Genomic DNA, 17,039 nt, shown 5'->3' on the forward strand with positions numbered 1-17,039 from the left:
TCTGTTCAACAGAAGCAGCATAAACAAAGTTAAAAGACAAGCCATAGGCTGGGAGATGATATTTACAAAGCATAGGAATTAGTATGCAGAATAGATAATCTCCTTCAAATCAGTAATAAAAAGACTAACAACCAAATAGAATAATGGGCAGATGATATGAATAGGCAATTCATAGAAGAGGAAACCTATATGGCCACTAAACACATGGAAAGATATTAAACCTCACTAGTAAACAAGAAAATGCACATTAAAACACAGTGAGACATCATTTCATTCACACAAAATAGGCAAAATGTTTTAAGTGACAATACTGAGTGCTCAAGGATGTGAAGAAACAGGAACATTCCTCTACCACTTATAGGAAGTATAAAGTAGTTGTTATGGACTTAATGTTTGGTGTCCCCCCAAAATTTATATATTGAAATCCTCCCCACAGTGTGTTAGTATTAGGAGGTGAGGCTTCTGGGGGGTGATTAGGTCATGAGGGTAGAGCCCTCATGAATGGGATCAGTGTCCTCGTAAAAGAGGCCCCTCTGAGCTCTCTAGTCCTTTTTTTTTTTTTTTTTTTTTTACCATATGTGGATATATAAGTCAGCAGTCTGAAATTGGAAGAGAGCCCTCACCAGAACCAGACCATGCTGGCACCCTGATCTCCAGAACTGTGAGACATAAATTTCTGTTGTTTATAAGCTCCCCAGTCTATGGTACTTGTTATAACAACCCAAGCTATAAGACAGTGGCATGACAACTTTGAAGAATAACTTGGGTGTGTCTTACAAAGTTGACAGATATATATGCTCTGCAACCCAGTAACATCACTTCAAGGTGAAAATCTCACGCATACACAGGAGATATGTACAAAGATGTATACTGGATTACTTTTTGTAATAGTGAAAAATGAGAAAAAGCCTACAAAATTTATCAACAGGGACATGGATAAATGCATTGGGAAACAGTCATTCATAGAATGAAATACTCTACAGCTGTTAAAATGAATAGACATGTATGTACATCAAGATAAATAAATCTCAGAAATATTGAGTGAAAAATGAAAGTTGCTTAATGATATGTATGGTATGATACAAATTTTGTAAATATTAAAACTGCCAAATACTGTTTCTAGGCGTATACATTTGTACAAATACATGGATGGGAAAGACTCACACCAACTTCAGGATGGTAGTTCTGCTGGGGAGGAAGGGAGGAAAATGCGATCAGGAGGGGCACAAAGTAAAAGTCAACTGCTTAACCATATTTGTATCCTTAAAGGACTGGAAACAAATATGGAAAATATTAATGTCTGGTAAATCTCACTTTGATCAAAAACTAAAGTTAGCCATATGGTAGAAATTATGTCAACTCTGAGCCCTGTTTTGTCACCCATCAGCTTTTGCATTCCAAATTGAAAGAGAGTTGGGCTTAGGTGCCCTTTTTATTTTAAATAAAGTCCCATAAAGAGATAAGCATATGTAATTACATATCATAAACTTTCACTATGTATACTGTCAAGCGCATACTAGGATCACATTTTAAGTCATTCATTTGTTGTTCCTCAAAAAGTGATAGCATCTGCAGATATTAGCTCCGTATTCAAGCCAATGAGACGACTCACTGTGCCCTATTGTTATTTACCCACAATGTTGTTCACTTTCAGGTGACTTTGGTGTGCTTGCATTAGGCCCAGACATTAATTGGGAGGGTAAACTGTTTTTAGCTTGAGGAAATGTGAGGCAGCAGCCTGATGCTTTGCAAATAATATAGAAAAAATCTTAAAAGTCAACAAGCAATAGTTCAAACATACACAGTTGAAAACTCTTTAGTAGCCAGAGCTCGGTGAGGAAGAAAATCCTAGAAAGTTTAGGAGGGGAATGACTTCAACTAATTTTAGAAAGTGATTTACATGGTCTTAGAAATGGTTTATAAATAAATGGTCACTATCTAAATCACATAGACGAGTGATTTCTGAACTTATGCTAGTATCAGAAAATTATACATGCTTGCTAGGGCTTATATAGATAAAACAGATTTGTGTTGTGGACACAATTCCCTACTAATAAACTAATTAACCCAGCCAAAATGCAGAAACTCATTAAAAGCATTTAAATTCATGTTAAATGCAAATGTGCAATTATCTGCAATTGTGATAACCAAAATAAACAACACAGAACCATAAGAAGACCCTAATAAAACATTTGAAATTGAGAACTTGACTTTTAGGAGTTAGAAAAGTAATCAAAGAGCAAAATCAGTTCATGCTAAGGCAGGATTTCATTTATATGGTATATCCAGGAACAGTGCCAATAACCCACAAGGTTTGAAAAGCCATGAAATTCCTCCAAATAAAGGTAGAGGTACTTATAAATGGGCTGACTTCTCAATGTGGATACACACTCCAAAATGCTGTAGAGCTGTGCAGTGATACTGTCCCCTCTGGAATACTCTTCCCTCCTTAGCTTTATGAGGCCACAATGACTCATTGTTCAGGCCTTAGCTATAACTTCATGGGAAGTCTTTCCACCTTCTCTACCCTCCACATCTCAGGTTCTGTACTCCTGCTTGGTATTCTATCACACTCTGACAATCACCCATGACAGTATTTAAACTTTATTTTAACTTTCTGTTGTCTCCTTTACTAGACCATAACTCACGAGCCCAGAATCAGTTCTGTCTTGATTCTTAAAATTTTCGTCCAGCAAAGCACAGTACCTGGCACATAGTAGGAACTTGACAAATATTTGCTGAATATATCAATGAGTAAATGGATGGGTGCATAGATAGCCAGATATAAGTATATTAATGTGTTGATCAAATTCTACACAGTGCAAGGTAACCATTTTTTAAAAGTATATTAGATAACATGAGGGTCTGTGTCTGTGTGTTTCTTCAAATGTGATGGTGATGGATTATACTATGCATGTGTTTATGGAAAGGGAGGGACTTTCTAAGAACACAAATATGAGTATGCCTAAATAATTCCTGAGGAGTCATAATTTTTCAGATTTATGTATATATGCTCAAATTGCTTCCATCCATGTTTCATTTATTCTTACAACCTCCACCAAAATAGATAAGGACAGATATTATCAGTCATTTTTCTGAAGGGGAAAAGAATTGAGAAGTGAAGTGAACTTGCCCAATTGCAAATGGTATCACAATAGCCAAGCTGATGCTCCAGCCACTAGAACAGTGTATTCCCATAAGATCAGAAGTACTATCACAATCTTTTTAGAGCTGGAGCAAGAGATATAACCAAATATCTAAGACAGAAAGAAAGCCATTAATTCATAGTGACTAATCTGCTTTGTAGGCTCTCATAAAGGAAATTTAGCTTCTGAGTTTAAGTTACGCATTTAACTAGCATATACAAAGGGATATTGGGACTGGGATGGAAGTTTACTTTTTAAGTTGATAAAGTCTTGCATTAACATTGGTCATTCAGTTCAGTAGAAGAAATCAGCAGGCTGATAAGATGAAATGCATTTAATAAGAATGACCAAGATTTCAGCTAGAAGAATTAAATATGATATTTTTCTGAACTATAATTGATAAGAAAAAAAGTTGAGTCTGATTCATCTTTGTAATTAATACCATGTGGAAAATAACATTGAGATTAAAACATTGATATTAATTGAGCTCCTTTTTGAGCCTTATAAATGATCTAATTTGAATACTGGTATACAAGCACATTGGAATGAGCCGCTCTCCTCCATATTTCTTTGCCTTAAAAAAAAATAATACAACTCAGTAGGCTGTTTTCAAATATAGGAAGCAAAGTAGGTGCTGCTTCCAAAGCAGTTTTCTGAGGGTCAGATATGAATGTGATTTTATTACATTTTCAACCTCACATGATGCCTTTCTATCAAGGAGCTCAAGGACTTCACAGGAACAGCCACTTCCCTGGAGCTTGATCAGCAGGGATCCGTGGAAGGTGCCATTGTCCAGAAGTGAAAGGCAATGGTGACCTTCTCAGACAGAGTGGAGAAGATCAGGCATACTATTTTCTCGGGCTCTAGTAACCTGTTCTCACTGTCAGACAATATTCAAACTCTAAAGGCAGATTTCAATGTTAAAAAGAAATCTATGTGTTTACAATATTTATTGTAACAAATAACAACGTGCACCCCTTTATTCTAGCCCTTCTAGCTTTACCCCATCTCTAATGTACTGGCTGATACTGTTTTTTCTTTCAGGTCTTTCTCTCTGATGGGCTACTTGTTGCTCCTCTGTGCTTCAGGAAAATAACAAATAACAGGGACAAAAGTTGCCTATGCCTCAAGAACTGACATAACAATGTAAATATTAGGGCAGGGTACCATAATCATAATTGCTTTGATTAAATGTCTACCGTATGCCAAGCCCTGTACTATCACGTACTTCACATCCACTATCTCATTTTGTTTTCTCCCACAAACTATCAGATAAATATTACTATTGTCCTCATTTTGTAGGAGAGGAATTTGAATATCAGCTCATGAATTTATTTACCCAAGATCTCACAGCTAAGTAAATGGCAAGCTCAGGATTTAAACCAAGGCTCATCCGGTCCCAGAATCATTTTTCTATGGCACACTGCCAACCTGAAACAAAATGATGTACTCTAAATATGGTGTCAGGTGGTATGCATGACTGCAAACAGAAGAAATTCCAAGCTTTCAGATATTTTATGGCCGAAGGGATGATGTAGAACTAGCACTTGGTGGGGATAATGGCTAACAGTTGTTGAGGGCATAGTACAGGCGCTGTTGTAATAGTGTCACACGCATTGACTCATTTAATCCTTACAGCAACCCTACTAAGTAAAATATGTGGTATTGTAATGCCCACTGCAAAGATGAAAAAATTGGCACTGAAAGGTAAAATGACTTACTCAAGGTCACACAGCTGGGAAGTGGTGGAGCTAGAATCCAAATCCAAGCGGTCTGGCTCCAGAGTATACACGCTTAATCACAACACTATATTAATGAGAAATTGGTTGAGGTTAGGAATTGTCCCAAGGAAAAAAAGTAATCACAGTTTTAGAGCCAGAAAGAACCTTAAAGATTATTTGGTCCAACCTTCTTATCTTACCAATGAGAAAAGGGAGGCAGAGCAGAGCATGTTTAACAGACTTGCCTAAGGTCACATGGTTTGCAAGTAGCTTGAGACTGCATTACAGCCCAGGTCCTCCCTCAACCCTAGTCACGCATTTGTTCTATTTTACCACATTATGCTCTCCCAGATACACTCATATGGCAAAACAGGAGTCAAATTCAGTTAAACTGCCTTTTGTGGGCCTGCACCTGAGCTACTGAACATGACTGCAGAAAATTCACATAACTGAATTGATGGGCTTTACTTTCATTTAAAGTATTCATTCATGATCACAAGCCTCAACTGAGCACTCATCTCTGCCCTGCAATGCTACTTCTGCATTAAACTTGCTTTCCCATTCTTCAAAGTGACCATGATATATCTTCATCTCTCTCCTCAATCCTTCCACATCTTTCCCACTTCTCTCCTGCTTCCTGCTTTTAACTGACAATCTCACCTCATAATTTTTGGAGACAACAAAAGCCATCAGAAAGAGCTCTCTCACCTTCCCACCACCGAATCTACACACTGACTTTTATCTTTATCTATTCTTTCTCTTCTGTCTTATTGAAATGGAAGGAGTGTCCCCCAATGCCATCATTGCTTGCCTGTTCAAAGACCTTGCTCCTGCTGGTACTCCTTTTCTTCTGCATCATCACTTTTCCCCTTTCTATTGAATGTCAGCCTTGACTTCTACTCTTTCAACAATCCCGATTCCCCAACCATCAGTAAATCTGCCTTTTGATTCTAACTTCAGAATCCATGTTGAATTTCTCCATTTCTCTTTACCTTTGCTAACATCATTTTTTTAAAAAAAGATTTATTTACTTATTTATTTGAGAGAGAGTGAGCAAGCAGGGGGGAGAGAAAGAGGTAGAGGGAGAGAGAGAATCTTGAGCAGACTCCCCACAGAGCATGGAGCCCAAGTTAGGGCTCGATCTCACGACCCTGAAATCATGACCTGAGCTGAAATCAAGAGTCAGATGCTCAACAAACTGAGCCACCCAGGCGCCCCATTGCTAACATCATTTTTATCCACGTCAGCATTTTCTCTTACCTAGACTCCTGCAATAAATAAAGAGCATAATTAGCTGTTGTGCTTCCATTCTTGTCTACCTTTCATTCACTCTCCACAGAGAGACAAAGTAGTCTTTACAAAAAATATAAAACAATTCATATGATTCCTGTGCTTAAAACCTTTCTATGGATCCCCACTGCTTTTAGAATAAAATCCAAACTTCTTAAGGCCTATAAACCTTGTATGATGTGGCACCTCTCGCAACCTTATTTCATGATAATGTTCCTTTTCACTCAACTATGCTGGGTTTCCCTCTGTTCCTGCAACGCACCCAGCCTTTCTTGCCTTAACCTGTGCTTGCTGTTTCTCAGGCTATTTGTGTGACAGACGTCTTCTCTTCATCACACCTCAGCTTGAAATGCATCTTTTCAAGGAAACCTTCCTTCCATGATATTTAAGTAGGTCCTGCCATTTTTTCTCTCATCCATAGCTGTTTGTCCTCACACTTACCACCATCAGTAAGAATTTTGTATATGTACTCATTTATTTCTGTTCACTTACCTGCCTCGAAGTTCAATGGGGGCAGGGACCTGTGTGTGTGTGTGTGTGTGTGTGTGTGTGTGTGTGTGTGTTTGTGTATATATACATATATGTATATATATATATTTCACTGTTGTATTTACAATATGTAACAGAGTATCTGGCACCAAGCAGGTGCTCAGTACACTTTTGCTGAATTATGAAATGAATTAATTAATCCCTGGATCCCACTGAAAAATATCTGAAACAATGATCAAATGGGGAGAGACAGAGTCCTTAGAATAAACCAAAAAAAAAGAAGAAGTCAAGAAGGCAAGAGTTCTTCTTTAGGTCCTCTACAATCACTAACTGACATGTTACTAGCAAATAAAGACACCCTCAATGGGGGAAAATAATTCTGACTTCTCTAGGAAAAGAATCTGGCTGGTTTCATGATCCCAAACATTTTGCCAAACTGTAATCAGCAGATTCTAATCTCCTTCATGATGATCTCTTTCTGAATGAAAGAAAAAAAATAATCTGCAAAGTTAACTCAGATGAGGGACAGGACCTTGAGGATGATAACCTTTTAAGGTTCTCTTTGTCAAATATGCTTCTTCTCACTATACATGCTTGCACAGAAAGCGGGAGTTACATTTTACTTGGTTATTTCTACCTCGAGTCATTTGTTCCTCTGCTAAGTAGTTTATCGATTCTTCAACATCAATTTAGAGCTGGAATTTACAGCACTCCCATCAGAAAACTTATAGTGCTCAAAATAAACGTCTTGCCCGAACAATACCATGTCAGTTGTTGAAGATGTAACTCAGGAAAACAAATGTACCTAAAGGTAGAAACTAAATGTAGATATTCCCTTATACATACACTGTTGGGATGTGACCTTTCTAAGAACAAAAAATAAGAGAAAAAAATCTATAATATACAGAAAATTCAGTAGTATTAAGGAGTATAATAAGGAAAATGATAGAATTCACTCTAGCATACTACCTCCCACTAATGTTCTATAACAGTTATTTTAGACAGGAAGCACAAGGTTGCCAAATGTTCTTGTTCTACATTTCCTGTACTAGTTTCACATCCTACACAACTAGCCTAGTATTAAAAATACTGTCCATGATATTTTGCTTCCTGGCTTTTAGAGTGGGAGCTTCCAAAACCTGCCTATAAACCTTTTGGGATTCTAATTCCAACTTTCATCCTGTAGAAAGCATATCTGCCTACACGCACCACCCCCTTCTAGCAAAACACTGGTTATGCTCAAATGCTTTGGGATTAGGAGTGAGGGAGTCTTGAATTACGTATCTAAGTATAACCTATTAACTGATGGGCCAGAGAAACACAAGAAAGACACAAATATTTTACAGTTTCACCCCAAGTGTAAATATTCAAGTATAATGACACATATGGAGAGTACAAAATTTCCTTTTCACCCTAGAAGGAAAGGAGGTATTAAACTTTCTTGAGTCTTAGCACTGTACATTGAAAAGAACTGCGTTATATGTTGATTTGGAGTTGCAACTCATCTGAGACACTTAAGGGATTCCCTGAAGTGCATCAGAATTCGGCCACATATGAAATTATAATTACTTTCCATTCCTTTTCTCCAATTTCCTCTTGTTTGTCCTGATATAGCCCTATATTCTTTAAGGGACTATGGAAAAGGGCCTGGCATACTGGGTGGTCTTTCAAAACTGCATAACCAGGCAGGGTCATTCATCCAACAAATATTTATTGAGTGCCTGCTAGATGCTAGGTACTGTTGTAGAAGCTGGCATAACAAGACCACAGAGGGGGTGCACAGGCTCAAATCAGCTTAAGAGAGTAACAGGAGAGAAAGCTTTCTGATTTCTAAGGCTGTTCCTTTTTTGTTTTTAATCAGGCAATGGAACAGCAACCATAGGCTGTCCCTAGCAGGTAAGATGTCAAATGGGGAGCCTCCTCGTCAGGACAACCTGACTTTGGCTTCCCTCCTTTCTAACCTCAGCACAGCACAGCTCAGGACCCAGGGAAAGGAGATTTGAAAAATGAAGGCAGTTTTGTTCTGAGAAACTAAGGCAAATGGAACCCTCCCTAAAGGCAGCCCTCCAAACCATCCCTGCCTGGAACCTGGGTCTCCACTGCCATTTGCTTTACATCTTGGGTTTAAGGTCCTTCTTCACCTTTTTCTCCCCATTACTCCAATGCAGCACAAGCAGGCAGTTCACAAATATAATGATCTTTACTCTGGTAGAAGGAAAGCTTAAATTTCTATACAGATCATTCATTCATTCATTCATTCATTCAACAAATATTTAGTGAGGACCTACTGTGAGCCAAGGATGGCTCTTGGTGCTGGGGATACAGCAGTAAGCAAACAGATGATCAGTCCTACTCTGATGGAGTTTACAATTTAAATGGAGGTTGTTAAGGTAATTTGTAGTCATTTTTGCAATAACTACTGCTTTAAGTGATTACACAGTCTCTTCTTGTTCCTCCTTTCTCTAGCTTCTACTCTAGAGTCCAACCTTTGCACTTATGTGCTCTTGCTGCTTCTGATGTTTCTGTAATCCGCTTCTACTCCTAGGTCCAGTCTAAATGATTGCTCTCTTTCAGCTGCCTCCACTGTCCTCTCAGGTCCTCAGGCACACTCCTGGTAGTTGGGACTGTCTCTAATGAACAGAGCTCTCCTTGCAATGGGACCCCATCTTTCTTAGATCCTGGTGACATCAATTTGACCAAAATCACGAGGGCATTCACTGGGCTCTGTCTTCTCATCTTGAGAATCTCTAATTAGCCTTTTCTTAGCCTCTTAGTTGAGCCTCCAGATCCATGTAAATCCTTGTTTTCCTTTATTCCTCTGTAATCTTTTCTTTTTACTTTGTACCTCTATGCTTTCCTGACAAATATTTCTCAACCAAGTTGAGAAGGGAAGATAGTTGGGAATATGAAACAGCACAGCCCAATTTAAATAAATCTATTTGTTAAAAAAATCTGGATTGTCAAAGATAATTTGAAAAAGAAAGCTTCTGAGGCCAAGTACCATGTCTTCATAAGACTCTGATCTCATATATACACAGTTGCTTCCTGTGGAATTTCTGCAAGCTGTTCTTTAAAATAATTGTGCTGTGTGTTTCTGGGTTCTTATGGGGGTTTAGCATTTTGAAACCACAGGAGCAAACAGAAAAATCTCAAAATGTGATTACTCAGTAGTCAAATAAAATGTTTTAAGAAATTTTTCCATTTTTTCCTACCCTCCAATTTTTCCCATCCCATCTGAAATAGAAAACAAGTTGAAAATATTTCAGTCCAAAGGGTAATTTTATGAAAAAGATAAGCACCTAGGAACAGAGGCTTATAACAAAAGTGTCTCCTCCACCACAGAGCAACACTAATGTAATTCAATAAAGTTTATAAGACCATTCCTGCCAATCAAAATCTAGAAAAGACAATTTCCTGTTTGTGGAAATAGATGTGATACTGAACAGAACCAAATTAGGTTGCAATTAACTTAGCAAAAACCTGATATACTAGACTCAGGTTAGCTAAAACAACTTTGCTGCATTTTAACACATTTGCATACTAGTTTAATAAAATTAAGATTTCCAAGAGAATTCTCATCCTAGGGAGTAGGGAGGGAGAACTGAATGAGTTATGTAGAAAAAAGCTATACAGTAAAAATAGCAACCATTCACTGAGAGTTTACTATGTGTAGGGCACTATGTGAAATTCTTTACATACATTTTCTCATTTGATTCTCACCATAATTTTAACAGGTGGTGTTGTCATTTCAGTTTTACAGATGAGGCAACTAAAGCTCAGAGATTAAGTTAGATGTGTAAATTCACACAAGTAATAAGGGGTAAAATTTAGACCCAGATCTACTCTTAGCTGTTAGGCTATGTTGTCACTCATGGAATATATAACAGACATATCTATATAATATGTATTTATATATAATATATATGTATGTTTATAACAGATAAATCCTAAGTGAATTAGCTAGGCATGAAGCATCATGACCTAGCAGAAAAAGCACTCAATCAGGAGTCCTAAGACCTGGGTTCTACTCTAGGCTCTGACACGAATTAGTTGTATGGCTTCAGATGAGTCATTCAACATCTCTGGTCCTCAGTTTCCCCATCTATAAAACAAGGATATCAAGCTAGAAGTTCTATAGCATCCCATTTAGCCCTGACATTCTATTACTCTACTGACATAAGTTATGTCATATGTATTACCATGAATGTTTCGCCTTTGGGGATAATGTACACTGAAAGCAACTTAAGGAATAGATTCTGCTAAAAAGTGTACCCCTGACATAAGCAGATCTGCTAGAAAGAGGGAGAGGATTTCAAAAGGAGCACCTTTTTTGTGATCATAAATGGTGCTGTCAGCATAGTCTTTGAACTCTCCTTCACCATCAGCCAAAGAGAGGCTTCAGTTAATCTTCACTAAAGATGACAGTCTGCAAGTATTTTGGACCTCTAGGTCGAGGCTAAGTTGGCAAGAACTAAATGGAGAGAAAACCATTTTACAGGGTCACTGCTAAGCCCAGAATCATGGAATTTCTGAAGAAAGTGTTTATGGGTGACTAAATCAAATGCCTCAGGTCGATAAAAATGGTTTTAATAATATAAGCCTCATACATTGTTTCTGAAATATCATTGGTGCTTTTAGTAAAGTTAAATTGAGAGAAATGCTAGCTGTGAAACATAAGTAGACCACAGTTAGTGAATTCCCTTCTCTAGGGGATTGAGTATCTGGGAATTTTATAAAAACTTCACATAACTTTGGCAAGACACATTGGATCACAATCAGTGTAGGCGGACCCTGATTTTTGATCCTTTGTACAATACACAAGGCCAAATTGATTAGTGAGTCTCCAGAAAGAATGGACACATTTAAAGACTCAGTTGGCTTTCCACAGGGATTCCAGCCAGTTTGAGGAACAACTGATTAAAAAGTCTTAAGTTTTTATGTTTGTATTTCTCCAGACCAGCTCTGGACTAGCTTCTCTCTGCCCCTTTGTCTTCCCAGGTGACAACCCACTGTCATCCCTGCCATAGGAAGTGGTGATAAGCCATACTCCTAGCTGCCTTCCCAATTCTCTCAAGAGCCATTGAGCAAAACAGGTTAATAATAGTGTCTTCTCACTTCTACCACTGACAGTAATGGAATTCCTAAAGAGCTCATTTTTCTCATGAAATACTTAATTTTAGAAAGGTAGCCAAAGAAAGGTAAAGGAAGTCTGAGGGAGAGGGACAAAGGGTTAGCTAGTTAGCTGTTATTTTCCTCATGGCATGGTACATTTGTATTTTTAAATTAAATGAAACGCTTTGTGCTCTAGGTGAGAATGCTATATGAATCACAGGCGGCTTTTGTAATTGGCCAATATTAGAAATACAAAAGTGTCTGAATGAATAGATAAATGATATTATCATAAGATTGGAAAGGGAAGAACCATATGGCAAGTTAATGCAAGGAATTATTAAGATAAAGTGAAAGAGTTGGAATTTGAAAGTGGCTACTAAATTCATTTGGATTATAAACTGTTGCAATTAGAAAAGAGAACCCTGGAGGCTAATCAAATTTCATTAATGGACTTTTTTTTTACCTTGTCCAGTGATTTCTAAATTTGTTCTTGCAACAAACCCTTGAAATGTCTTCTCTCCATTTGATGGACCAGGGCATTAACTTATACTTTACCTGTGCCGAGAGCTCATCTACATAGTAAAAGAAGTAAAGTCTGTCTAACTGCAAGCTCTGAGTGCCCAACTAAGTCCACAAAGGGCCTAGAAAGGGCATGGCTGCTCACTAAACAGTAGATGTACCAACTTTAATTCATATAATTTTAGAGTTGAAATGGGTCTTTGAGTTTATCTTACTCTTAACATGTATTATTACTCTTAACTCCGTATTAGGAGGTATAGCCATAGGGTTGTGTGAGGATGAAAGGAGGTATGTGCAAAGTGCCTGGCACACAGTAGGTACTTAAAAATACGTCAGTTTCCTTCCTATTCTCCATGCCCAAGTCTTTTCCAGGCACAAAGTCCCAGTTTCTAACTTTCCTTAATATGGCAGGTTTTCCAGCCCTGACCATCTTTGTTTTATTCTAGTTTGTCAAGTGTTTTTCTTAAGATGTAGTACCTGGGATAGAAAGCATTATTCCAGAGGTGTGACCCAGGTTTGCCATGCAGAGTAGAGTGGGACTTCAATCTTAAGGTTCTTTAATCTTGGGAAGATACAGCTCAGCTAAAGGTATCTGTGGGCAAGCAGGGGTTAGATGTGTTCTCTTATCACCATGATTCTTTTTGCTCATTGATTTCCTTTTTCCTGGCCCACAGGCTAATGAGTGATCGATTCCATCAAAACTTCAAGTTACTTATTGAATCAGAGCAGTTGTACTGGCCAGATCCCATAGCTCTTTCCAGGGACTCAGCTTCTTAGCAGGTTGTAATGCATAATAATGCAGTGAATCTAATTCATGCCACATATACTGACAGGCATTACTGCCAAAGTGTCTCTTCCAATCCATTTTGTGTGGTTGCTTTCCTAAGTAACTTATTGAATTAAAAATATAATAATTTTAATCTTGTTGGTTAGTACCGATTAAGCACCTCCAGGCATGTTAGAAAGGCAGAGTGTATGCTTTGAAAGTATAAGGCTGGAGTTCAGTTTCCACCTTTCCAATTTTCTGGAGGCAGTGCAGAATTCTGAGATCACTAAGCCAGAGTCACAAAACTGGAGATAGTGCCCTATATATGCCACTAACTTAATATATGATCCTGGGTAAGTCATTTAACCTATTTGGATCATAGTTTCCTCCTCTGTAAAAGGAGAGGATTGGATTAAACAAATTGTAGTGTCTCTTCTGGGTCTAAAAATATATAGTTCTATTCTGTGCCTTATGGATAATTTAAAAATTATATTTTCCTGCACAATATGTACCTTTTTAATCAGTTATTGCTGAGGAACAGCCCAGACAAAATGGGGTTTTTAAACAACTTCTGTAATTTAAATAGAGAACTGAAGTAGTTGAACATTTCTTCTCCCAACCTCCTGTTTATGTAATTTGAAAGCAGTTAATGAAATTGTGTTTTACAAAGATTATTGTTATATAGCCAAGTTGAAGGGGAGAGCTCAATGTCTGCAACCGAGGTTCAACAGAGAGAGCTGCATTAAGCAAGACTGTGTATAATGTATTAACCATAGGGAATGGCTTGGAACCGGACCTTGAGTAGACATTACATTCCTCATAGCTCAACTTAGTAATATGCTGTGAGAATGTCTGAGAATATACATCACCCATTACCTTGTGTCAGTGACCATACCATAAGCATGTTTAAAATTTTTGTTATTAATTTAAATTCTAAAGTAGTAGTCAAAACTACTGAAGAGCAATGCCTTTTTACTCTTAGTGCATATAAAGTAATTGGTTTGTGAGAGATTTCCAATGCGCAGGCTCATCTTTTAGATAGGCTATCCTCTTTTTTTAACAATCCTCCAAGAAGATAGTCTATGAAGACTGTTACTCCACTCATATTAAATCTATAGATAGATTATCCATACAAGTCTTAAGAAGCAACATTGCTGGTTATACTTATTAATAAAAAAGTCTGATAAAACATTGATAAAATTTGTGTTTTTTGGCTTCTAACTCAAGAAACACCATAATGAGTCATGGGCTATGAATTCTGGTATTTGAACTCTGACAATGGTATCACAGGACTGTTTTAGAGGAGAACATGATCCTTTCCCTCTATGATCATGCTCTTGAATGTTAAGAATGTTCAGTAAAACACACACACACACACACACACACACACACACACACACACACACACACTGGTAGGGTAGGAATTCCTATAGCATTTTATAGAGTATATTCTATTTGCTATCACCTATTTCTCCATCAGACTAAAAAGGCAGCACATATGAAGACAAAAAAAAAACATGAAAAAACCTCTGTTTTTCAGCATTTTGGCATTCTTCTTGAATTAATGCAGTGGCTGAAAGATAAATTCAAAATAGTGGTGGAGGGGAACCTTGGCTCACCACAGCATCATTTATGTTGATATTTCTTTGTTTTATACTGATATTTCTAAAGGTCAAAAGAATTTAGGTCTAGGCTTACTTCCCATCGTTAATTCACTTCAATGTGACAATTCCTTCCATTATGATGTGGTCTCCCAATTATCTTCTCTGTGGCTAGAAGGGAAGAAACAGCAGAATTTCCAAAGGCCTATATCATTACCCTGCTTTCCCCAGGTGGGATTCTTGCCGTTATCCCTGAACTATGATGGAGAGGCCACTACACAGCAGATGGTAAGAAAAGAGGACCAAAGTTTAAATTAACAACCATTACCACCAACATTAAGCCTCCCTTTGAAACAACAGGAACTGTGAAATCTGATTCTACATTTCTGTTGAAGGTCAACAAAGCAGGGCCTTCCTGGGGGAGACAGGGTTTACTGCCTTTCTTAGTATAAATACACCAAGCAAGAATACATCAAGTGGAAGATAATAGTGCATCCCTAATTCAGTAATTGTCATAGGACTCTTTCCTTCTCCTCAATTAAACAGTTAACAGGGAGCTGGGATTCACACAAAGAAATTCGCTCCTCCTCCCTCTTTCCCCAGTTTGATTTATGCATAGCCCCTGGAGACACAAATTAACGTCTTCATAGACCAAGAGCCCCAGCTGTTTTGGAAAACCTATGACAAAGCTTAACTAAGGTTCACGCACGCAAACACAAAGTCCCCATAATTACTAAGCTGGGTATTACAAAGCTGACTCCTCAATCAAGGGTCTAAAGCCAGCCTTATTGCTTCTCACATTCCCAGCCAGGCTGGCCTGAATACACCTATAGTGCCAATTTAGTAGTGCCTGAGGCATTGTGGATTCTGGATAGATGGACACCGTAAGCAAAACTGAAGAAGAGATATAGAACTGTAGGGATTTAAAACCACAATTCATCATTTATTAATATTCGATGGAAGCACTAGAAATCTGTGAAACTCCATTTCTTACAGACCTAATTTCTTTGGTTTATTTGTTTTCTTTTTTGATGGTAAGAACTCAGAAAATGACATGACAAATTTAAAGAAAATTCTAAAAGACACTCAGTATCCTCAATTCTGTCTTAACAAAAGACAAGCTTCCCCTCAACACGCCGCCCCTTGGAAACATGTGGTCAGCACTCGCTGTTCCTACTTCCTCTCCTCTTATCCACTCCTGAATCACTGCATTCTGTCCACAGCATTTTGCTGAAATAACCCTTGCAAATGTCACTGACAGTCTTTATTGCTAAAGCCAGTGACCACTTTTCAGTCCTTATCTTACTCTTTCTTGCTATAGCACTTAACTCTGCTGACCCTTCCTGCTTTCTTGAAACTCTTCCCTTGCCTTCTGTGACACCCCCTAACTCTCTGGTTTCTCTTTCTGTCTCCTTCATGGATTTCTCCCTCTCTACTCATTTCTTTGATGCCAGTGTTTCACTTTATGCTTCTTTTCTTCTTATTCCACAACCACAGGTTCTTAACCTAGACATCATAAGAGTTCATGGATGTGCTTCAAGAGGTCTATGAAGCTCCTAAAATTGCATGCAAAATTGTATATTTAAATTTTATGGGGAGAGGGTCTATAGTTCTCAGATACCTAAAGGAGTCTAAGCCCAAATAAAGTCTAAAGGCAAATGATCCTCAGACTGGCTCTGGGGATCCCATGACTTCAAATCCTATCTCTATATAGGCTGATAACTTTGACATCTATATCTCTAGTCTAGACTGTTTTTGGTATGGGCATTCCCTGGGTACTTCAAATTTAACCCATTATTTTTACTCAATAATCCTGCTTTTTCTCCCATGTTCTCCATGTCAGTAAACAGCACACAACCCACCTCAGCTGTTTAGTACAGAAGCCTGGAAGTTATGCATAGTCTTCCCTCTCCATTGTTCTCCACATCTACTAACCAAGTCCTTGGACTCCAACTCCTATCTCAAATGTGAACTCTTCCTTTCATCCCAACTATCATTATCTCAGTTCAGGTGGATTACTGCAACAGCCTCTTTACATATCTTTCTGACTCTAGTCAACTCTCTTGCTGCAGACAGAGTGATCCTTCCTTTTTAAGAGAGAGGGAGGGAGAGAGAGAGCAAGCAGGGGAGTGGAGGGGCAGAAAGAGAGGGAGAGGGAGAATCTTAGGCAGGCTCTGTGCCCAGTGAGGAGCCTAACACAGGGCTTGATCCCACGACCCTGAGATCATGACCTGAGCCAAAATCAAGAGTCGGATGTTCAACCGACTGAGCCACCCAGGCACCCCTAGAGTGATCCTTCTAAAAGACAAACATGATCATGTCACTTCCTGGCTTAAAAACTCTTCAGTGATTACTTTACTACTTAGGCCACACAACTTCAGCTCCCTGACATGGC

At 38.2% G+C, this 17,039-nt stretch overlaps 1 protein-coding gene across 14 annotated transcripts in view; it reads right to left on the minus strand.

Moving 5' to 3' along the window:
* ENOX2 (ecto-NOX disulfide-thiol exchanger 2) overlaps positions 1–17,039 on the minus strand; it is a 264,447-nt gene that overhangs the window by 188,537 nt on the left and 58,871 nt on the right. For 7 of the 14 annotated variants that reach the window (XM_057314475.1, XM_057314447.1, XM_057314469.1 and 4 more), the window contains one exon: positions 4,868–4,952. The exons of the other annotated variants lie outside the window; for them this stretch is intronic. The gene's annotated coding sequence lies outside the window, so the exon portion shown is untranslated. The remainder of the gene's footprint in view (positions 1–4,867; positions 4,953–17,039) is intronic. 14 annotated transcript variants of the gene reach the window in all.

This window comes from Ursus arctos, chromosome X, assembly GCF_023065955.2.
Source record: "Ursus arctos isolate Adak ecotype North America chromosome X, UrsArc2.0, whole genome shotgun sequence".
NCBI classification, from domain to species: domain Eukaryota; kingdom Metazoa; phylum Chordata; class Mammalia; order Carnivora; family Ursidae; genus Ursus; species Ursus arctos.